General features: G+C 37.0%; 1 long non-coding RNA gene across 1 annotated transcript; it reads left to right on the forward strand.

Moving 5' to 3' along the window:
- The first annotated feature begins 9,980 nt into the window (after positions 1-9,980).
- Positions 9,981-10,804, forward strand: LOC134637993 (uncharacterized). Its single transcript, XR_010095212.1, has 3 exons — positions 9,981-10,026; positions 10,195-10,257; positions 10,640-10,804. It is a non-coding gene; the product is annotated as an uncharacterized LOC134637993 (long non-coding RNA).
- Positions 10,805-25,022: the final 14,218 nt, after the last annotated feature.

The following is a 25,022-nucleotide window of genomic DNA, read 5'->3' on the forward strand; positions in this document are numbered from 1 at the left end:
ACTTGAAAATCTTAGCTCAAACAGCTGCAAAACCTATTTCCCCAGCACAGAAATGCTGAATTCTATAAGGCAAAGCCTTAAATATCTCTGTCCGAGTCTTCTATCAAAAGCTACAGCTGTCTTTATGAAGTTAATGAAAATCGCTTTATTTCGCCAAGACAGTGCGTTCCTCGCTATTACATGCATTTGAATGGAGTTCTGCCTGAAACAAAGTATAGGTTTTCATTTTGTGAATAACTTGAAAATTTTAGCTCAAGCACCTGCAAAACCTATTTCCCCAGCACAGAAATGCTGAATTCTATAAGGCAAAGCCTTAAATATCTGTGTCCAGTCTTCTATCAAAAGCTACAGATGTCTTTATGAAGTTAATGAAACGAGCTTTATTTCGCCAAGACAGTGCGTTCCTCGCTATTACATGCATTTGAATGGAGTTCTCACCTGAAACAAATTATAGATTTTCATTTTGTGAACAACTTGAAAATCTTAGCTTAAACAGTTGCAAAACCTATTTCCCCAGCACAGAAATGCTGAATTCTATAAGGCAAAGCCTTAAATATCTGTGTCCGAGTCTTCTATCAAAAGCTACAGCTGTCTTTATGAAGTTAATGAAAATCGCTTTATTTCGCCAAGACAGTGCGTTCCTCGCTATTACATGCATTCGAATGGAGTTCTGCCTGAAACAAAGTATAGGTTTTCATTTTGTGAATAACTTGAAAATTTTAGCTCAAGCACCTGCAAAACCTATTTCCCCAGCACAGAAATGCTGAATTCTATAAGGCAAAGCCTTAAATATCTGTGTCCGAGTCTTCTATCAAAAGTTACAGCTGTCTTCCTCTAGTAAATGAAAATCGCTTTATTTCGCCAAGACAGTGCGTTCCTCGCTATTACATGCATTTGAATGGAGTTCTCACCTGAAACAAATTATAGATTTTCATTTTGTGAACAACTTGAAAATCTTAGCTTAAACAGTTGCAAAACCTATTTCCCCAGCACAGAAATGCTGAATTCTATAAGGCAAAGCCTTAAATATCTGTGTCCGAGTCTTCTATCAAAAGCTACAGCTGTCTTTATGAAGTTAATGAAACGAGCTTTATTTCGCCTTTGTTTCTTAGCTCAAACAGCTGCAAAACCTATTTCCCCAGCACAGAAATGCTGAATTCTATAAGGCAAAGCCTTAAATATCTGTGTCCGAGTCTTCTATCAAAAGCTACAGCTGTCTTTATGAAGTTAATGAAAATCGCTTTATTTCGCCAAGACAGTGCGTTCCTCGCTATTACATGCATTCGAATGGAGTTCTGCCTGAAACAAAGTATAGGTTTTCATTTTGTGAATAACTTGAAAATTTTAGCTCAAGCACCTGCAAAACCTATTTCCCCAGCACAGAAATGCTGAATTCTATAAGGCAAAGCCTTAAATATCTGTGTCCGAGTCTTCTATCAAAAGTTACAGCTGTCTTCCTCTAGTAAATGAAAATCGCTTTATTTCGCCAAGACAGTGCGTTCCTCGCTATTACATGCATTTGAATGGAGTTCTCACCTGAAACAAATTATAGATTTTCATTTTGTGAACAACTTGAAAATCTTAGCTTAAACAGTTGCAAAACCTATTTCCCCAGCACAGAAATGCTGAATTCTATAAGGCAAAGCCTTAAATATCTGTGTCCGAGTCTTCTATCAAAAGTTACAGCTGTCTTCCTCTAGTAAATGAAAATCGCTTTATTTCGCCAAGACAGTGCGTTCCTCGCAATTACATGCATTTGAATGGAGTTCTGCCTGAAACAAATTATAGGTTTTCATTTTGTGAATAACTTGAAAATCTTAGCTCAAACACCTGCAAAACCTATTTCCCCAGCACAGAAATGCTGAATTCTATAAGGCAAAGCCTTAAATATCTGTGTCCGAGTCTTCTATCAAAAGTTACAGCTGTCTTCATCTAGTAAATGAAAATCGCTTTATTTCGCCAAGACAGTGCGTTCCTCGCTATTACATGCATTTGAATGGAGTTCTCGCCTGAAACAAAGTATCGGTTTTCATTTTGTTAATAACTTGAAAATCTTAGCTCAAACAGCTGCAAAACCTATTTCCCCAGCACAGAAATGCTGAATTCTATAAGGCAAAGCCTTAAATATCTCTGTCCGAGTCTTCTATCAAAAGCTACAGCTGTCTTTATGAAGTTAATGAAAATCGCTTGATTTCGCCAAGACAGTGCGTTTGTCGCTATTACATGCATTTGAATGGAGATCTCGCCTGAAACAAAGTATAGGTTTTCATTTTGTGAATAACTTGAAAATCTTAGCTCAAACAGCTGCAAAACCTATTTCCCCAGCACAGAAATGCTGAATTCTATAAGGCAAAGCCTTAAATATCTGTGTCCGAGTCTTCTATCAAAAGTTACAGCTGTCTTCATCTAGTAAATGAAAATCGCTTTATTTCGCCAAGACAGTGCGTTTGTCGCTATTACATGCATTTGAATGGAGTTCTGCCTGAAACAAAGTATAAGTTTTCATTTTGTGAATAACTTGAAAATCTTAGCTCAAACAGCTGCAAAACCTATTTCCCCAGCACAGAAATGATGAATTCTATAAGGCAAAGCCTTAAATATCTGTGTCCGAGTCTTCTATCAAAAGTTACAGCTGTCTTCATCTAGTAAATGAAAATCGCTTTATTTCGCCAAGACAGTGCGTTCCTCGCTATTACATGCATTTGAATGGAGTTCTCGCCTGAAACAAAGTATAGGTTTTCATTTTGTGAATAACTTGAAAATCTTAGCTCAAACACCTGCAAAACCTATTTCCCCAGCACAGAAATGATGAATTCTATAAGGCAAAGCCTTAAATATCTGTGTCCGAGTCTTCTATCAAAAGTTACAGCTGTCTTCATCTAGTAAATGAAAATCGCTTTATTTCGCCAAGACAGTGCGTTCCTCGCTATTACATGCATTTGAATGGAGTTCTCGCCTGAAACAAAGTATAGGTTTTCATTTTGTGAATAACTTGAAAATCTTAGCTCAAACAGCTGCAAAACCTATTTCCCCAGCACAGAAATGCTGAATTCTATAAGGCAAAGCCTTAAATATCTGTGTCCGAGTCTTCTATCAAAAGTTACAGCTGTCTTCATCTAGTAAATGAAAATCGCTTTATTTCGCCAAGACACTGCGTTTGTCGCTATTACATGCATTTGAATGGAGTTCTCGCCTGAAACAAAGTATAGGTTTTCATTTTGTGAATAACTTGAAAATCTTAGCTCAAACACCTGCAAAACCTATTTCCCCAGCACAGAAATGCTGAATTCTATAAGGCAAAGCCTTAAATATCTGTGTCCGAGTCTTTTATCAAAAGTTACAGCTGTCTTCATCTAGTAAATGAAAATCGCTTTATTTCGCCAAGACAGTGCGTTCCTCGCTATTACATGCATTTGAATGGAGTTCTCGCCTGAAACAAAGTATAGGTTTTCATTTTGTGAATAACTTGAAAATCTTAGCTCAAACAGCTGCAAAACCTATTTCCCCAGCACAGAAATGCTGAATTCTATAAGGCAAAGCCTTAAATATCTGTGTCCGAGTCTTCTATCAAAAGCTACAGCTGTCTTTATGAAGTTAATGAAAAGAGCTTTATTTCGCCAAGACAGTGCGTTCCTCGCTATTACATGCATTTGAATGGAGTTCTCGCCTGAAACAAATTATAGGTTTTCATTTTGTGAATAACTTGAAAATCTTAGCTCAAACAGCTGCAAAACCTATTTCCCCAGCACAGAAATGCTGAATTCTATAAGGCAAAGCCTTAAATATCTGTGTCCCAGTCTTCTATCAAAAGTTACAGCTGTCTTTATGAAGTTAATGAAAAGAGCTTTATTTCGCCAAGACAGTGCGTTTGTCGCTATTACATGCATTTGAATGGAGTTCTCGCCTGAAACAAATTATAGGTTTTCATTTTGTGAATAACTTGAAAATCTTAGCTCAAACACCTGCAAAACCTATTTCCCCAGCACAGAAATGCTGAATTCTATAAGGCAAAGCCTTAAATATCTGTGTCCGAGTCTTCTATCAAAAGTTACAGCTGTCTTCATCTAGTAAATGAAAATCGCTTTATTTCGCCAAGACAGTGCGTTCCTCGCTATTACATGCATTCGAATGGAGTTCTCGCCTGAAACAAAGTATAGGTTTTCATTTGGGGAATAACTTGAAAATCTTAGCTCAAACAGCTGCAAAACCTATTTCCCCAGCACAGAAATGCTGAATTCTATAAGGCAAAGCCTTAAATATCTGTGTCCGAGTCTTCTATCAAAAGCTACAGCTGTCTTTATGAAGTTAATGAAAAGAGCTTTATTTCGCCAAGACAGTGCGTTCCTCGCTATTACATGCATTTGAATGGAGTTCTCGCCTGAAACAAATTATAGGTTTTCATTTTGTGAATAACTTGAAAATCTTAGCTCAAACAGCTGCAAAACCTATTTCCCCAGCACAGAAATGCTGAATTCTATAAGGCAAAGCCTTAAATATCTGTGTCCCAGTCTTCTATCAAAAGTTACAGCTGTCTTTATGAAGTTAATGAAAAGAGCTTTATTTCGCCAAGACAGTGCGTTTGTCGCTATTACATGCATTTGAATGGAGTTCTCGCCTGAAACAAATTATAGGTTTTCATTTTGTGAATAACTTGAAAATCTTAGCTCAAACACCTGCAAAACCTATTTCCCCAGCACAGAAATGCTGAATTCTATAAGGCAAAGCCTTAAATATCTGTGTCCGAGTCTTCTATCAAAAGTTACAGCTGTCTTCATCTAGTAAATGAAAATCGCTTTATTTCGCCAAGACAGTGCGTTCCTCGCTATTACATGCATTTGAATGGAGTTCTCGCCTGAAACAAAGTATAGGTTTTCATTTGGGGAATAACTTGAAAATCTTAGCTCAAACACCTGCAAAACCTATTTCCCCAGCACAGAAATGCTGAATTCTATAAGGCAAAGCCTTAAATATCTGTGTCCGAGTCTTCTATCAAAAGTTAAAGCTGTCTTCATCTAGTAAATGAAAATCGCTTTATTTCGCCAAGACAGTGCGTTCCTCGCTATTACATGCATTTGAATGGAGTTCTCGCCTGAAACAAAGTATAGGTTTTCATTTTGTGAATAACTTGAAAATCTTAGCTCAAACAGCTGCAAAACCTATTTCCCCAGCACAGAAATGCTGAATTCTATAAGGCAAAGCCTTAAATATCTGTGTCCCAGTCTTCTATCAAAATTTACAGCTGTCTTTATGAAGTTAATGAAAAGAGCTTTATTTCGCCAAGACACTGAGTTCCTCGCTATTACATGCATTTGAATGGAGTTCTCGCCTGAAACAAATTATAGGTTTTCATTTTGTGAATAACTTGAAAATCTTAGCTCAAGCACCTGCAAAACCTATTTCCCCAGCACAGAAATGCTGAATTCTATAAGGCAAAGCCTTAAATATCTGTGTCCGAGTCTTCTATCAAAAGTTACAGCTGTCTTCATCTAGTAAATGAAAATCGCTTTATTTCGCCAAGACAGTGCGTTCCTCGCTATTACATGCATTTGAATGTAGTTCTCGCCTGAAACAAAGTATAGGTTTTCATTTTGTGAATAACTTGAAAATCTTAGCTCAAACATCTGCAAAAGCTATTTCCCCAGCACAGAAATGCTGAATTCTATTAGGCAAAGCCTTAAATATCTGTGTCCGAGTCTTCTATCAAAAGTTACAGCTGTCTTTATGAAGTTAATGAAAAGAGCTTTATTTCGCCAAGACAGTGCGTTCCTCGCTATTACATGCATTTGAATGGAGTTCTCGCCTGAAACAAAGTATAGGTTTTCATTTTGTGAATAACTTGAAAATCTTAGCTCAAACATCTGCAAAACCTATTTCCCCAGCACAGAAATGCTGAATTCTATAAGGCAAAGCCTTAGATATCTGTGTCTGAGTCTTCTATCAAAAGCTGCAGCTGTCTTTATGAAGTTAATGAAAAGAGCTTTATTTCGCCAAGACAGTGCGTTCCTCGCTATTACATGCATTTGAATGGAGTTCTCGCCTGAAACAAAGTATATGTTTTCATTTTGTGAATAACTTGAAAATCCTAGCTCAAACAGCTGCAAAACCTTTTTCCCCAGCACAGAAATGCTGAATTCTATAAGGCAAAGCCTTAAATATCTGTGTCCGAGTCTTCTATCAAAAGCTACAGCTGTCTTTATGAAGTTAATGAAAATCGCTTTATTTCGCCAAGACAGTGCGTTTGTCGCTATACATGCATTTGAATGGAGTTCTGCCTGAAACAAAGTATAGGTTTTCATTTTGTGAATAACTTGAAAATTTTAGCTCAAGCACCTGCAAAACCTTTTTCCCCAGCACAGAAATGCTGAATTCTATAAGGCAAAGCCTTAAATATCTGTGTCCGAGTCTTCTATCAAAAGTTACAGCTGTCTTCATCTAGTAAATGAAAATCGCTTTATTTCGCCAAGACACTGCGTTCCTCGCTATTACATGCATTTGAATGGAGTTCTGCCTGAAATAAAGTATAGGTTTTCATTTTGTAAATAACTTGAAAATCTTAGCTCAAACAGCTGCAAAACCTATTTCCCCAGCACAGAAATGCTGAATTCTATAAGGCAAAGCCTTAAATATCTGTGTCCGAGTCTTCAATCAAAAGTTACAGCTGTCTTCATCTAGTAAATGAAAATCGCTTTATTTCGCCAAGACAGTGCGTTCCTCGCTATTACATGCATTTGAATGGAGTTCTCGCCTGAAACAAATTATAGGTTTTCATTTTGTGAATAACTTGAAAATCTTAGCTCAAACACCTGCAAAACCCATTTCCCCAGCACAGAAATGCTGAATTCTATAAGGCAAAGCCTTAAATATCTGTGTCCGAGTCTTCTATCAAAAGTTACAGCTGTCTTCATCTAGTAAATGAAAATCGCTTTATTTCGCCAAGACAGTGCGTTTGTCGCTATTACATGCATTTGAATGGAGTTCTCGCCTGAAACAAAGTATAGGTTTTCATTTTGTGAATACTTGAAAATTTTAGCTCAAGCACCTGCAAAACCTTTTTCCCCAGCACAGAAATGCTGAATTCTATAAGGCAAAGCCTTAAATATCTGTGTCCGAGTCTTCTATCAAAAGTTACAGCTGTCTTCATCTAGTAAATGAAAATCGCTTTATTTCGCCAAGACACTGCGTTCCTCGCTATTACATGCATTTGAATGGAGTTCTCGCCTGAAACAAATTATAGGTTTTCATTTTGTGAATAACTTGAAAATCTTAGCTCAAACACCTGCAAAACCCATTTCCCCAGCACAGAAATGCTGAATTCTATAAGGCAAAGCCTTAAATATCTGTGTCCGAGTCTTCTATCAAAAGTTACAGCTGTCTTCATCTAGTAAATGAAAATCGCTTTATTTCGCCAAGACAGTGCGTTCCTCGCTATTACATGCATTTGAATGGAGTTCTCGCCTGAAAAAAAGTATAGTTTTTCATTTTGTGAATAACTTGAAAATCTTAGCTCAAACAGCTGCAAAACCTATTTCCCCAGCACAGAAATGCTGAATTCTATAAGGCAAAGCCTTAAATATCTGTGTCCGAGTCTTCTATCAAAAGTTACAGCTGTCTTTATGAAGTATATGAAACGAGATTTATTTCGCCAAGACAGTGCGTTCCTCGCTATTACATGCATTTGAATGGAGTTCTCGCCTGAAACAAAGTATAGGTTTTCATTTTGTGAATAACTTGAAAATCTTAGCTCAAACAGCTGCAAAACCTTTTTCCCCAGCACAGAAATGCTGAATTCTATAAGGCAAAGCCTTAAATATCTGTGTCCGAGTCTTCTATCAAAAGTTATAGCTGTCTTCATCTAGTAAATGAAAAGAGCTTTATTTCGCCAAGACACTGCGTTCCTCGCTATTACATGCATTTGAATGGAGTTCTCACCTGAAACAAAGTATAGGTTTTCATTTTGTGAATAACTTGAAAATCTTAGCTCAAACACCTGCAAAACCTATTTCCCCAGCACAGAAATGCTGAATTCTATAAGGCAAAGCCTTAAATATCTGTGTCCGAGTCTTCTATCAAAAGTTACAGCTGTCTTTATCTAGTAAATGAAAATCGCTTTATTTCGCCAAGACAGTGCGTTCCTCGCTATTACATGCATTTGAATGGAGTTCTCACCTGAAACAAAGTATAGGTTTTCATTTTGTGAATAACTTGAAAATCTTAGCTCAAACACCTGCAAAACCTATTTCCCCAGCACAGAAATGCTGAATTCTATAAGGCAAAGCCTTAAATATCTGTGTCCGAGTCTTCTATCAAAAGCTACAGCTGTCTTTATGAAGTTAATGAAAAGAGCTTTATTTCGCCAAGACAGTGCGTTTGTCGCTATTACATGCATTTGAATGGAGTTCTCGCCTGAAACAAATTATAGGTTTTCATTTTGTGAATAACTTGAAAATCTTAGCTCAAACACCTGCAAAACCTATTTCCCCAGCACAGAAATGCTAAATTCTATAAGGCAAAGCCTTAAATATCTGTGTCCGAGTCTTCTATCAAAAGTTAAAGCTGTCTTCATCTAGTAAATGAAAATCGCTTTATTTCGCCTCGCTATTACATGCATTTGAATGGAGTTCTCACCTGAAACAAAGTATAGGTTTTCATTTTGTGAATAACTTGAAAATCTTAGCTCAAACACCTGCAAAACCTATTTCCCCAGCACAGAAATGCTGAATTCTATAAGGCAAAGCCTTAAATATCTGTGTCCGAGTCTTCTACACTGTAAAATGTAATATTGTGTTTAATTAAAAATATTAAATAGGCTGAACTCAATTTTTATCAATTTGTTATTAGAACTCAATTTAAATAACTTACCAGTACTTTTTATGCAAAAACGCTGATAAACTCGATTAATTTGAGTTGTCCTAACTTAGAAAAACTAAGTAATCTGGAAGTTTTGCTTCTCTGGGCGAAAGGATGAAAGATGTGTTTTGAAAATGCCACGTGACTACCGTCCTCCTCCCTCGTGGATCAGTCCGCATGTTCACGGTGCCAGCATTTGTTATGGAATATGTTGAGCAAACCCAGAGAAGCGTCAGCTCAAGAGACTATTGTTGTCATTACTGTGGATCTTTACCTGATACACTGACTTGGTGAGTAAATGTTTACTCTTATTCAAACTGATTTTGTGGCTTCTCTTAGTTTAGCACCAGGTTTAAAATCTTGCTAGCTAGTTAGTGTTAGCCTAGCATTGCTGCTGCCGCTGGGCTCATGTTACTTAAAAATTAACACCACAGCCTTAAAAACCTACATAAAACTATGTCGGTGAAATTTTCTGTTGATCGTTTGAAATAAATAAGTGAGATAAGAGCCCAGACAAAATTCTTTGGGAGGTGCAGCCGTTAGGGGTGGGATAGGTGTGGGGGGTGGATAACAGAGCTCTCCGAAAACGTGGAAGCACTTTTGCAAATATGTGATATTTTGATAAATTAAGTAGATATTTGAGCATTACACAGCTACATTCTCGCCTGAAAATATCTTAAAAGGTTATTTTGTGACCCAGAAAGGGTAGTTTGGGGAAAAGGAGGATCGCATTTGTCGGCCACGGTTGTCGGAGCCTGTGTGTACTTGTAAGCGCGGCAATGGCGGAGGAGCGCGGCTAAAAAACTTATTACTTTTTCTGGGTCACAAAATAAACTTTTAAGATATTTTCAGGCGAGAATGTAGCTGTGTAAATTTCAAATATCTGCTCGATTTATCAAGACATCACATATTTGCAAAAATGCTCCGACGTTTTGGGAGACGTCCATTTTTTTTATGCTTTGTGGCAGCTTTAGAACATCTGTGGCATCTATTAATGTCAAATCTAGCCTTTATTTAACAACATAAGCAAACTCTATGTTACAGTGATTGAACAGCCATTAAGGATCAAATCAGTTTCTGAAATATGTTATGTTTTATTCTCCCTCTGCTTGCTTCTTACTGTCTTTGAGGCTCGGGACCAGCACTCCTGTTGTTGGACAGAAAGACATCAACTCAGTGGTAAGGATTTTGGTTTTCCAATATATTAGCAACTGTCAGTGACATTTATATTAATCAGGCTGAACTTTAATCATACTTTAGATCAGCCTGTTTTACTTATTGTTTTGTTTGTGCTTTGGTTTGGGGAAGTTGTTTCTTTACTGATCTTTTCCTGTCTTCTGTTATTAGACTTGAGATATGACTGCACTATGCTGTTGCTGTGACTCCAGTTAATTCTACAAGACATGCTGTGTAAGTAAACAAACAACAACAGTTTGGTCTGCATTTCTTCAAACTTAGTTTAGAGGGTCTACACTGTATATAGTGAAGTCTGCAAGTTTTCGAACAGCAAAATTTGTTTTGTGCCCAAATCATTTTGCACATCATTAGAATGAAAGTTATTGCCCATGTTTGCATAGCCCTTTTTAAAATGATGCTTTCATGACATTATTGTATGTTGGGTGGTGGTCAGGGCTATCCAGACTGACAATTGGGACATTGAATGTCACCTCTCCGGTGGGGAGGGAGCCTGAGATTGTCTAAATTGGAGTCTGTTTTATACCAAATGCAGGAAAAAAATGTTTTAAGAAAGCAATTAAGTTCATGTTCCAAAAATATGATTGTTTGCTTGCAGGACAACAGGAGAGATGAGTCCTCCGTCACAGATGGTGTGGTCAGTGAAGATGGTCGCCTGCAGGTTCAAGCTCATTGCATCTCCAACCCACATCCACTGCCACTGTACTTAAGGGAAGTTAAAGACTTTCTTCTGCACCTACATTTGGATCACCTCGATCCATGACAGTCATTCAGGCAGTAACACCTGGACTGGAAACAAGCCATCCTTAAAATATTACAACATTCCAGCTCATGTGTTGGAATGGAAAACAAATGTGTTGTTTAAATTAGAGACTGCACTTATGACAGAACAACAAATATTTTATTTTGATTATATAAGTAATGTAAGTACAAAACAAACTTGTGGTAGGCCTAAACTTATTTTCAGAATAATTACATCTGAGACTTTGTTTCATTGTAAGATTATAACACTGATGGCAATATAATTGTTTGTTGTTCAGCAGAACAGTGTCCAGTATGTTGGCTGTTGTACTTTGTTGTGTTTGAAAATAAAAGTTGGGCTCATTTTAACATCATTACAAAAATTGTTGTTAACTATTTTTAATCATATTCAGGTTACCACAAATTGTTTTTTCATTTAGTTGAACTTGAAATGTTTGTCAGTAGGTAAACAATTAGTATTGTCAGAAAGTCAGAAATATCAAGTTATTCTTAATACTGCAGACTTGCAATGTATAAGTTGTCCTAACAGTCATCTTAAGTAAGCTTTACTTAGTTTTTTTGAGGCAACGAGTTTCCATAATTGTTTTGAGTTCTGGGAACTAACAAGGCTGTACAGTGTACTCAAAATGAGTAAGTTGCCCTAACTTGGTCATCTTACGTAAACTTGATCCAATTTTTTTGAGTTCTGGGAACAAATGAGCTTGTACAGAGTACTCAAAATAAATAAGTTGTCCTAACTTAGTCATTTTTAGCTAAGCTTTACTCAATTTTTTTGAGGCAACGAGTTTCCATAATTTTTTTGAGTTCTGGGAACTAATTAGATTTTACAGTGTATCAAAAGCTACAGCTGTCTTCATCTAGTAAATGAAAATCGCTTTATTTCGCCAAGACAGTGCGTTCCTCGCTATTACATGCATTTGAATGGAGTTCTGCCTGAAACAAAGTATAGGTTTTCATTTTGTGAATAACTTGAAAATTTTAGCTCAAGCACCTGCAAAACCTATTTCCCCAGCACAGAAATGCTGAATTCTATAAGGCAAAGCCTTAAATATCTGTGTCCGAGTCTTCTATCAAAAGTTACAGCTGTCTTCATCTAGTAAATGAAAATCGCTTTATTTCGCCAAGACACTGCGTTCCTCGCTATTACATGCATTTGAATGGAGTTCTGCCTGAAACAAAGTATAGGTTTTCATTTTGTGAATAACTTGAAAATTTTAGCTCAAGCACCTGCAAAACCTATTTCCCCAGCACAGAAATGCTGAATTCTATAAGGCAAAGCCTTAAATATCTGTGTCCGAGTCCTCTATCAAAAGTTACAGCTGTCTTCATCTAGTAAATGAAAAGAGCTTTATTTCGCCAAGACAGTGCGTTCCTCGCTATTACATGCATTTGAATGGAGTTCTCGCCTGAAACAAAGTATAGGTTTTCATTTTGTGAATAACTTGAAAATCTTAGCTCAAACAGCTGCAAAACCTATTTCCCCAGCACAGAAATGCTGAATTCTATAAGACAAAGCCTTAAATATCTGTGTCCGAGTCTTCTATCAAAAGTTACAGCTGTCTTCATCTAGTAAATGAAAAGAGCTTTATTTCGCCAAGACAGTGCGTTCCTCGCTATTACATGCATTTGAATGGAGTTCTCGCCTGAAACAAAGTATAGGTTTTCATTTTGTGAATAACTTGAAAATCTTAGCTCGAACAGCTGCAAAACCTATTTCCCCAGCACAGAAATGCTGAATTCTATAAGACAAAGCCTTAAATATCTGTGTCCGAGTCTTCTATCAAAAGTTACAGCTGTCTTCATCTAGTAAATGAAAATCGCTTTATTTCGCCAAGACAGTGCGTTCCTCGCTATTACATGCATTTGAATGGAGTTCTGCCTGAAACAAATTATAGGTTTTCATTTTGTGAATAACTTGAAAATTTTAGCTCAAGCACCTGCAAAACCTATTTCCCCAGCACAGAAATGCTGAATTCTATAAGGCAAAGCCTTAAATATCTGTGTCCGAGTCTTCTATCAAAAGTTACAGCTGTCTTCATCTAGTAAATGAAAATCGCTTTATTTCGCCTCGCTATTACATGCATTTGAATGGAGTTCTCGCCTGAAACAAAGTATAGGTTTTCATTTTGTGAATAACTTGAAAATCTTAGCTCAAACACCTGCAAAACCTATTTCCCCAGCACAGAAATGCTGAATTCTATAAGGCAAAGCCTTAAATATCTGTGTCCCAGTCTTCTATCAAAAGTTACAGCTGTCTTCATCTAGTAAATGAAAATCGCTTTATTTCGCCAAGACGGTGTGTTTGTCGCTATTACATGCATTTGAATGGAGTTCTCGCCTGAAACAAAGTATCGGTTTTCATTTTGTGAATAACTTGAAAATCTTAGCTCAAACAGCTGCAAAACCTATTTCCCCAGCACAGAAATGCTGAATTCTATAAGGCAAAGCCTTAAATATCTGTGTCCGAGTCTTCTATCAAAAGTTACAGCTGTCTTCATCTAGTAAATGAAAATCGCTTTATTTCGCCAAGACAGTGCGTTGCTCGCTATTACATGCATTTGAATGGAGTTCTCGCCTGAAACAAAGTATCGGTTTTCATTTTGTGAATAACTTGAAAATCTTAGCTCAAACAGCTGCAAAACCTATTTCCCCAGCACAGAAATGCTGAATTCTATAAGGCAAAGCCTTAAATATCTGTGTCCGAGTCTTCTATCAAAAGCTACAGCTGTCTTTATGAAGTTAATGAAACGAGCTTTATTTCGCCAAGACAGTGCGTTTCTCGCTATTACATGCATTTGAATGGAGTTCTCGCCTGAAACAAATTATAGGTTTTCATTTTGTGAATAACTTGAAAATCTTAGCTCAAACAGCTGCAAAACCTATTTCCCCAGCACAGAAATGCTGAATTCTATAAGGCAAAGCCTTAAATATCTGTGTCCGAGTCTTCTATCAAAAGTTACAGCTGTCTTCATCTAGTAAATGAAAATCGCTTTATTTCGCCAAGACACTGCGTTCCTCGCTATTACATGCATTTGAATGGAGTTCTGCCTGAAACAAAGTATAGGTTTTCATTTTGTGAATAACTTGAAAATTTTAGCTCAAGCACCTGCAAAACCTATTTCCCCAGCACAGAAATGCTGAATTCTATAAGACAAAGCCTTAAATATCTGTGTCCGAGTCTTCTATCAAAAGCTACAGCTGTCTTTATGAAGTTAATGAAACGAGCTTGATTTCGCCAAGACAGTGCGTTTCTCGCTATTACATGCATTTGAATGGAGTTCTCGCCTGAAACAAATTATAGGTTTTCATTTTGTGAATAACTTGAAAATCTTAGCTCAAACAGCTGCAAAACCTTTTTCACCAGCACAGAAATGCTGAATTCTATAAGGCAAAGCCTTAAATATCTGTGTCCGAGTCTTCTATCAAAAGTTACAGCTGTCTTCATCTAGTAAATGAAAATCGCTTTATTTCGCCAAGACAGTGCGTTCCTCGCTATTACATGCATTTGAATGGAGTTCTGCCTGAAACAAATTATAGGTTTTCATTTTGTGAATAACTTGAAAATCTTAGCTCAAACAGCTGCAAAACCTATTTCCCCAGCACAGAAATGCTGAATTCTATAAGGCAAAGCCTTAAATATCTGTGTCCGAGTCTTCTATCAAAAGTTACAGCTGTCTTCATCTAGTAAATGAAAATCGCTTTATTTCGCCTCGCTATTACATGCATTTGAATAGAGTTCTCGCCTGAAACAAAGTATAGGTTTTCATTTTGTGAATAACTTGAAAATCTTAGCTCAAACACCTGCAAAACCTATTTCCCCAGCACAGAAATGCTGAATTCTATAAGGCAAAGCCTTAAATATCTGTGTCCGAGTCTTCTATCAAAAGCTACAGCTGTCTTTATGAAGTTAATGAAACGAGCTTTATTTCGCCAAGACGGTGCGTTTCTTGCTATTACATGCATTTGAATGGAGTTCTCGCCTGAAACAAATTATAGGTTTTCATTTTGTGAATAACTTGAAAATCTTAGCTCAAACAGCTGCAAAACCTATTTCCCCAGCACAGAAATGCTGAATTCTATAAGGCAAAGCCTTAAATATCTGTGTCCGAGTCTTCTATCAAAAGTTACAGCTGTCTTCATCTAGTAAATGAAAATCGCTTTATTTCGCCTCGCTATTACATGCATTTGAATGGAGTTCTCGCCTGAAACAAAGTATAGGTTTTCATTTTGTGAATAACTTGAAAATCTTAGCTCAAACACCTGCAAAACCTATTTCCCCAGCACAGAAATGCTGAATTCTATAAGGCAAAGCCTTAAATATCTGTGTCCGAGTCTTCTATCAAAAGTTACAGCTGTCTTCATCTAGTAAATGAAAATCGCTTTATTTCGCCAAGACACTGCGTTCCTCGCTATTACATGCATTGAATGGAGTTCTCGCCTGAAACAAAGTATAGGTTTTCATTTTGTGAATAACTTGAAAATCTTAGCTCAAACAGCTGCAAAACCTATTTCCCCAGCACAGAAATGCTGAATTCTATAAGGCAAAGCCTTAAATATCTGTGTCCGAGTCTTCTATCAAAAGCTACAGGTGTCTTTATGAAGTTAATGAAAAGAGCTTTATTTTGCCAAGACAGTGCGTTCCTCGCTATTACATGCATTTGAATGGAGTTCTGCCTGAAACAAATTATAGGATTTCATTTTGTGAATAACTTGAAAATCTTAGCTCAAACAGCTGCAAAACCTATTTCCCCAGCACAGAAATGCTGAATTCTATAAGGCAAAGCCTTAAATATCTGTGTCCGAGTCTTCTATCAAAAGTTACAGCTGTCTTCATCTAGTAAATGAAAATCGCTTTATTTCGCCTCGCTATTACATGCATTTGAATGGAGTTCTCGCCTGAAACAAAGTATAGGTTTTCATTTTGTGAATAACTTGAAAATCTTAGCTCAAACACCTGCAAAGCCTATTTCCCCAGCACAGAAATGCTGAATTCTATAAGGCAAAGCCTTAAATATCTGTGTCCGAGTCTTCTATCAAAAGTTACAGCTGTCTTCATCTAGTAAATGAAAATCGCTTTATTTCGCCAAGACAGTGCGTTCCTCGCTATTACATGCATTTGAATGGAGTTCTGCCTGAAACAAATTATAGGATTTCATTTTGTGAATAACTTGAAAATCTTAGCTCAAACACCTGCAAAGCCTATTTCCCCAGCACAGAAATGCTGAATTCTATAAGGCAAAGCCTTAAATATCTGTGTCCGAGTCTTCTATCAAAAGTTACAGCTGTCTTCATCTAGTAAATGAAAATCGCTTTATTTCGCCAAGACAGTGCGTTCCTCGCTATTACATGCATTGAATGGAGTTCTCGCCTGAAACAAAGTATAGGTTTTCATTTTGTGAATAACTTGAAAATCTTAGCTCAAACAGCTGCAAAACCTATTTCCCCAGCACAGAAATGCTGAATTCTATAAGGCAAAGCCTTAAATATCTGTGTCCGAGTCTTCTATCAAAAGCTACAGCTGTCTTTATGAAGTTAATGAAAATCGCTTTATTTCGCCAAGACAGTGCGTTTCTCGCTATTACATGCATTTGAATGGAGTTCTGCCTGAAACAAAGTATAGGTTTTCATTTTGTGAATAACTTGAAAATCTTAGCTCAAACAGCTGCAAAACCTATTTCCCCAGCACAGAAATGCTGAATTCTATAAGGCAAAGCCTTAAATATCTGTGTCCGAGTCTTCTATCAAAAGTTACAGCTGTCTTCATCTAGTAAATGAAAAGAGCTTTATTTCGCCAAGACAGTGCGTTCCTCGCTATTACATGCATTTGAATGGAGTTCTCGCCTGAAACAAAGTATCGGTTTTCATTTTGTGAATAACTTGAAAATCTTAGCTCAAACAGCTGCAAAACCTATTTCCCCAGCACAGAAATGCTGAATTCTATAAGGCAAAGCCGTCAATATCTGTGTCCGAGTCTTCTATCAAAAGCTACAGCTGTCTTTATGAAGTTAATGAAACGAGCTTTATTTCGCCAAGACAGTGCGTTTCTCGCTATTACATGCATTTGAATGGAGTTCTCGCCTGAAACAAATTATAGGTTTTCATTTTGTGAATAACTTGAAAATCTTAGCTCAAACAGCTGCAAAACCTTTTTCCCCAGCACAGAAATGCTGAATTCTATAAGGCAAAGCCTTAAATATCTGTGTCCGAGTCTTCTATCAAAACTTACAGCTGTCTTCATCTAGTAAATGAAAATCGCTTTATTTCGCCAAGACACTGCGTTCCTCGCTATTACATGCATTTGAATGGAGTTCTGCCTGAAACAAAGTATAGGTTTTCATTTTGTGAATAACTTGAAAATTTTAGCTCAAGCACCTGCAAAACCTATTTCCCCAGCACAGAAATGCTGAATTCTATAAGGCAAAGCCTTAAATATCTGTGTCCGAGTCTTCTATCAAAAGTTACAGCTGTCTTCATCTAATAAATGAAAATCGCTTTATTTCGCCTCGCTATTACATGCATTTGAATGGAGTTCTCGCCTGAAACAAAGTATAGGTTTTCATTTTGTGAATAACTTGAAAATCTTAGCTCAAACAGCTGCAAAACCTATTTCCCCAGCACAGAAATGCTGAATTCTATAAGGCAAAGCCTTAAATATCTGTGTCCGAGTCTTCTATCAAAAGTTACAGCTGTCTTCATCTAGTAAATGAAAATCGCTTTATTTCGCCAAGACACTGCGTTCCTCGCTATTACATGCATTTGAATGGAGTTCTGCCTGAAACAAAGTATAGGTTTTCATTTTGTGAATAACTTGAAAATTTTAGCTCAAGCACCTGCAAAACCTATTTCCCCAGCACAGAAATGCTGAATTCTATAAGGCAAAGCCTTAAATATCTGTGTCCGAGTCCTCTATCAAAAGTTACAGCTGTCTTCATCTAGTAAATGAAAATCGCTTTATTTCGCCTCGCTATTACATGCATTTGAATGGAGTTCTGCCTGAAACAAAGTATAGGTTTTCATTTTGTGAATAACTTGAAAATTTTAGCTCAAGCACCTGCAAAACCTATTTCCCCAGCACAGAAATGCTGAATTCTATAAGGCAAAGCCTTAAATATCTGTGTCCGAGTCCTCTATCAAAAGTTACAGCTGTCTTCATCTAGTAAATGAAAATCGCTTTATTTCGCCAAGACAGTGCGTTCCTCGCTATTACATGCATTTGAATGGAGTTCTGCCTGAAACAAAGTATAGGTTTTCATTTTGTGAATAACTTGAAAATTTTAGCTCAAACACCTGCAAAACCTATTTCCCCAGCACAGAAATCCTGAATTCTATAAGGCAAAGCCTTAAATATCTGTGTCCGAGTCTTCTATCAAAAGTTACAGCTGTCTTTATGAAGTTAATGAAAATCGCTTTATTTCGCCAAGACATTGCGTTTGTCGCTATTACATGCATTTGAATGGAGTTCTCGCCTGAAACAAATTATAGGTTTTCATTTTGTGAATAACTTGAAAATCTTAGCTCAAACAGCTGCAAAACCTATTTCCCCAGCACAGAAATGCTGAATTCTATAAGGCAAAGCCTTAAATATCTGAGTTCGAGTTCTTCTATCAAAAGTTACAGCTGTCTTCATCTAGTAAATGAAAATCGCTTTATTTCGCCTCGCTATTACATGCATTTGAATGGAGTTCTCGCCTGAAACAAAGTATAGGTTTTCATTTTGTGAATAACTTGAAAATCTTAGCTCAAACACCTGCAAAGCCTATTTCCCCAGCACAGAAATGCTGAATTCTATAAGGCAAAGCCTTAAATATCTGTGTCCGAGTCTTCTATCAAAAGTTACAGCTGTCTTCATCTAGTAAATGAAAATCGCTTTATTTCGCCAAGACAGTGCGTTCCTCGCTATTACATGCATTTGAATGGAGTTCTGCCTGAAACAAATTATAGGATTTCATTTTGTGAATAACTTGAAAATCTTAGCTCAAACACCTGCAAAGCCTATTTCCCCAGCACAGAAATGCTGAATTCTATAAGGCAAAGCCTTAAATATCTGTGTCCGAGTCTTCTATCAAAAGTTACAGCTGTCTTCATCTAGTAAATGAAAATCGCTTTATTTCGCCAAGACAGTGCGTTCCTCGCTATTACATGCATTGAATGGAGTTCTCGCCTGAAACAAAGTATAGGTTTTCATTTTGTGAATAACTTGAAAATCTTAGCTCAAACAGCTGCAAAACCTATTTCCCCAGCACAGAAATGCTGAATTCTATAAGGCAAAGCCTTAAATATCTGTGTCCGAGTCTTCTATCAAAAGCTACAGCTGTCTTTATGAAGTTAATGAAAATCGCTTTATTTCGCCAAGACAGTGCGTTTCTCGCTATTACATGCATTTGAATGGAGTTCTGCCTGAAACAAAGTATAGGTTTTCATTTTGTGAATAACTTGAAAATCTTAGCTCAAACAGCTGCAAAACCTATTTCCCCAGCACAGAAATGCTGAATTCTATAAGGCAAAGCCTTAAATATCTGTGTCCGAGTCTTCTATCAAAAGTTACAGCTGTCTTCATCTAGTAAATGAAAAGAGCTTTATTTCGCCAAGACAGTGCGTTCCTCGCTATTACATGCATTTGAATGGAGTTCTCGCCTGAAACAAAGTATCGGTTTTCATTTTGTGAATAACTTGAAAATCTTAGCTCAAACAGCTGCAAAACCTATTTCCCCAGCACAGAAATGCTGAATTCTATAAGGCAAAGCCGTCAATATCTGTGTCCGAGTCTTCTATCAAAAGCTACAGCTGTCTTTATGAAGTTAATGAAACGAGCTTTATTTCGCCAAGACAGTGCGTTTCTCGCTATTACATGCATTTGAATGGAGTTCTCGCCTGAAACAAATTATAGGTTTTCATTTTGTGAATAACTTGAAAATCTTAGCTCAAACAGCTGCAAAACCTTTTTCCCCAGCACAGAAATGCTGAATTCTATAAGGCAAAGCCTTAAATATCTGTGTCCGAGTCTTCTATCAAAAGTTACAGCTGTCTTCATCTAGTAAATGAAAATCGCTTTATTTCGCCAAGACACTGCATTCCTCGCTATTACATGCATTTGAATGGAGTTCTGCCTGAAACAAAGTATAGGTTTTCATTTTGTGAATAACTTGAAAATTTTAGCTCAAGCACCTGCAAAACCTATTTCCCCAGCACAGAAATGCTGAATTCTATAAGGCAAAGCCTTAAATATCTGTGTCCGAGTCTTCTATCAAAAGCTACAGCTGTCTTTATGAAGTTAATGAAACGAGCTTTATTTCGCCAAGACAGTGCGTTTGTCGCTATACATGCATTTGAATGGAGTTCTCGCCTGAAACAAATTATAGGTTTTCATTGTGTGAATAACTTGAAAATCTTAGCTCAAACAGCTGCAAAACCTATTTCCCCAGCACAGAAATGCTGAATTCTATAAGGCAAAGCCTTAAATATCTGTGTCCGAGTCTTCTATCAAAAGCTACAGCTGACTTTATGAAGTTAATGAAAAGAGCTTTATTTCGCCAAGACAGTGCGTTCCTCGCTATTACATGCATTTGAATGGAGTTCTGCCTGAAACAAAGTATAGGTTTTCATTTTGTGAATAACTTGAAAATTTTAGCTCAAGCACCTGCAAAACCTATTTCCCCAGCACAGAAATGCTGAATTCTATAAGGCAAAGCCTTAAATATCTGTGTCCGAGTCTTCTATCAAAAGCTACAGCTGTCTTTATGAAGTTAATGAAAAGAGCTTTATTTCGCCAAGACAGTGCGTTTGTCGCTATACATGCATTTGAATGGAGTTCTCGCCTGAAACAAATTATAGGTTTTCATTGTGTGAATAACTTGAAAATCTTAGCTCAAACAGCTGCAAAACCTTTTTCCCCAGCACAGAAATGCTGAATTCTATAAGGCAAAGCCTTAAATATCTGTGTCCGAGTCTTCTATCAAAACTTACAGCTGTCTTCATCTAGTAAATGAAAATCGCTTTATTTCGCCAAGACACTGCGTTTGTCGCTATTACATGCATTTGAATGGAGTTCTCGCCTGAAACAAATTATAGGTTTTCATTTTGTGAATAACTTGAAAATCTTAGCTCAAACAGCTGCAAAACCTTTTTCCCCAGCACAGAAATGCTGAATTCTATAAGGCAAAGCCTTAAATATCTGTGTCCGAGTCTTCTATCAAAAGTTACAGCTGTCTTCATCTAGTAAATGAAAATCGCTTTATTTCGCCAAGACACTGCATTCCTCGCTATTACATGCATTTGAATGGAGTTCTGCCTGAAACAAAGTATAGGTTTTCATTTTGTGAATAACTTGAAAATTTTAGCTCAAGCACCTGCAAAACCTATTTCCCCAGCACAGAAATGCTGAATTCTATAAGGCAAAGCCTTAAATATCTGTGTCCGAGTCTTCTATCAAAAGCTACAGCTGTCTTTATGAAGTTAATGAAACGAGCTTTATTTCGCCAAGACAGTGCGTTTGTCGCTATACATGCATTTGAATGGAGTTCTCGCCTGAAACAAATTATAGGTTTTCATTGTGTGAATAACTTGAAAATCTTAGCTCAAACAGCTGCAAAACCTATTTCCCCAGCACAGAAATGCTGAATTCTATAAGGCAAAGCCTTAAATATCTGTGTCCGAGTCTTCTATCAAAAGCTACAGCTGACTTTATGAAGTTAATGAAAAGAGCTTTATTTCGCCAAGACAGTGCGTTCCTCGCTATTACATGCATTTGAATGGAGTTCTGCCTGAAACAAAGTATAGGTTTTCATTTTGTGAATAACTTGAAAATTTTAGCTCAAGCACCTGCAAAACCTATTTCCCCAGCACAGAAATGCTGAATTCTATAAGGCAAAGCCTTAAATATCTGTGTCCGAGTCTTCTATCAAAAGCTACAGCTGTCTTTATGAAGTTAATGAAAAGAGCTTTATTTCGCCAAGACAGTGCGTTTGTCGCTATACATGCATTTGAATGGAGTTCTCGCCTGAAACAAATTATAGGTTTTCATTGTGTGAATAACTTGAAAATCTTAGCTCAAACAGCTGCAAAACCTTTTTCCCCAGCACAGAAATGCTGAATTCTATAAGGCAAAGCCTTAAATATCTGTGTCCGAGTCTTCTATCAAAACTTACAGCTGTCTTCATCTAGTAAATGAAAATCGCTTTATTTCGCCAAGACACTGCGTTCCTCGCTATTACATGCATTTGAATGGAGTTCTGCCTGAAACAAAGTATAGGTTTTCATTTTGTGAATAACTTGAAAATTTTAGCTCAAGCACCTGCAAAACCTATTTCCCCAGCACAGAAATGCTGAATTCTATAAGGCAAAGCCTTAAATATCTGTGTCCGAGTCTTCTATCAAAAGTTACAGCTGTCTTCATCTAATAAATGAAAATCGCTTTATTTCGCCTCGCTATTACATGCATTTGAATGGAGTTCTCGCCTGAAACAAAGTATAGGTTTTCATTTTGTGAATAACTTGAAAATCTTAGCTCAAACAGCTGCAAAACCTATTTCCCCAGCACAGAAATGCTGAATTCTATAAGGCAAAGCCTTAAATATCTGTGTCCGAGTCTTCTATCAAAAGTTACAGCTGTCTTCATCTAGTAAATGAAAATCGCTTTATTTCGCCAAGACACTGCGTTCCTCGCTATTACATGCATTTGAATGGAGTTCTGCCTGAAACAAAGTATAGGTTTTCATTTTGTGAATAACTTGAAAATTTTAGCTCAAGCACCTGCAAAACCTATTTCCCCAGCACAGAAATGCTGAATTCTATAAGGCAAAGCCTTAAATATCTGTGTCCGAGTCCTCTATCAAAAGTTACAGCTGTCTTCATCTAGTAAATGAAAATCGCTTTATTTCGCCTCGCTATTACATGCATTTGAATGGAGTTCTGCCTGAAACAAAGTATAGGTTTTCATTTTGTGAATAACTTGAAAATTTTAGCTCAAGCACCTGCAAAACCTATTTCCCCAGCACAGAAATGCTGAATTCTATAAGGCAAAGCCTTAAATATCTGTGTCCGAGTCCTCTATCAAAAGTTACAGCTGTCTTCATCTAGTAAATGAAAATCGCTTTATTTCGCCAAGACAGTGCGTTCCTCGCTATTACATGCATTTGAATGGAGTTCTGCCTGAAACAAAGTATAGGTTTTCATTTTGTGAATAACTTGAAAATTTTAGCTCAAACACCTGCAAAACCTATTTCCCCAGCACAGAAATCCTGAATTCTATAAGGCAAAGCCTTAAATATCTGTGTCCGAGTCTTCTATCAAAAGTTACAGCTGTCTTTATGAAGTTAATGAAAATCGCTTTATTTCGCCAAGACATTGCGTTTGTCGCTATTACATGCATTTGAATGGAGTTCTCGCCTGAAACAAATTATAGGTTTTCATTTTGTGAATAACTTGAAAATCTTAGCTCAAACAGCTGCAAAACCTATTTCCCCAGCACAGAAATGCTGAATTCTATAAGGCAAAGCCTTAAATATCTGAGTTCGAGTTCTTCTATCAAAAGTTACAGCTGTCTTCATCTAGTAAATGAAAATCGCTTTATTTCGCCTCGCTATTACATGCATTTGAATGGAGTTCTCGCCTGAAACAAAGTATAGGTTTTCATTTTGTGAATAACTTGAAAATCTTAGATCAAACACCTGCAAAACCTATTTCCCCAGCACAGAAATGCTGAATTCTATAAGGCAAAGCCTTAAATATCTGTGTCCGAGTCTTCTATCAAAAGCTACAGCTGTCTTTATGAAGTTAATGAAACGAGCTTTATTTCGCCAAGACAGTGCGTTTCTCGCTATTACATGCATTTGAATGGAGTTCTCGCCTGAAACAAATTATAGGTTTTCATTTTGTGAATAACTTGAAAATCTTAGCTCAAACAGCTGCAAAACCTATTTCGCCAGCACAGAAATGCTGAATTCTATAAGGCAAAGCCTTAAATATCTGTGTCCGAGTCCTCTATCAAAAGTTACAGCTGTCTTCATCTAGTAAATGAAAATCGCTTTATTTCGCCAAGACAGTGCGTTCCTCGCTATTACATGCATTTGAATGGAGTTCTCGCCTGAAACAAAGTATAGGTTTTCATTTTGTGAATAACTTGAAAACCTTAGCTCAAACAGCTGCAAAACCTATTTCGCCAGCACAGAAATGCTGAATTCTATAAGGCAAAGCCTTAAATATCTGTGTCCGAGTCCTCTATCAAAAGTTACAGCTGTCTTCATCTAGTAAATGAAAATCGCTTTATTTCGCCAAGACAGTGCGTTCCTCGCTATTACATGCATTTGAATGGAGTTCTCGCCTGAAACAAATTATAGGTTTTCATTTTGTGAATAACTTGAAAACCTTAGCTCAAACAGCTGCAAAACCTATTTCGCCAGCACAGAAATGCTGAATTCTATAAGGCAAAGCCTTAAATATCTGTGTCCGAGTCCTCTATCAAAAGTTACAGCTGTCTTCATCTAGTAAATGAAAATCGCTTTATTTCGCCAAGACAGTGCGTTCCTCGCTATTACATGCATTTGAATGGAGTTCTCGCCTGAAACAAATTATAGGTTTTCATTTTGTGAATAACTTGAAAATTTTAGCTCAAGCACCTGCAAAACCTATTTCCCCAGCACAGAAATGCTGAATTCTATAAGGCAAAGCCTTAAATATCTGTGTCCGAGTCTTCTATCAAAAGTTACAGCTGTCTTTATGAAGTTAATGAAAAGAGCTTTATTTCGCCAAGACAGTGCGTTTGTCGCTATACATGAATTTGAATGGAGTTCTCGCCTGAAACAAATTATAGGTTTTCATTGTGTGAATAACTTGAAAATCGTAGCTCAAACAGCTGCAAAACCTATTTCCCCAGCACAGAAATGCTGAATTCTATAAGGCAAAGCCTTAAATATCTGTGTCCGAGTCTTCTATCAAAAGTTACAGCTGTCTTCATCTAGTAAATGAAAATCGCTTTATTTCGCCTCGCTATTACATGCATTTGAATGGAGTTCTCGCCTGAAACAAAGTATCGGTTTTCATTTTGTGAATACCTTGAAAATCTTAGCTCAAACAGCTGCAAAACCTATTTCCCCAGCACAGAAATGCTGAATTCTATAAGGCAAAGCCTTAAATATCTGTGTCCGAGTCTTCTATCAAAAGTTACAGCTGTCTTCATCTAGTAAATGAAAATCGCTTTATTTCGCCTCGCTATTACATGCATT

This window comes from Pelmatolapia mariae, linkage group LG10_11 (genome assembly GCF_036321145.2).
Source record: "Pelmatolapia mariae isolate MD_Pm_ZW linkage group LG10_11, Pm_UMD_F_2, whole genome shotgun sequence".
In the NCBI taxonomy this organism is placed as follows: Eukaryota; Metazoa; Chordata; class Actinopteri; order Cichliformes; family Cichlidae; genus Pelmatolapia; species Pelmatolapia mariae.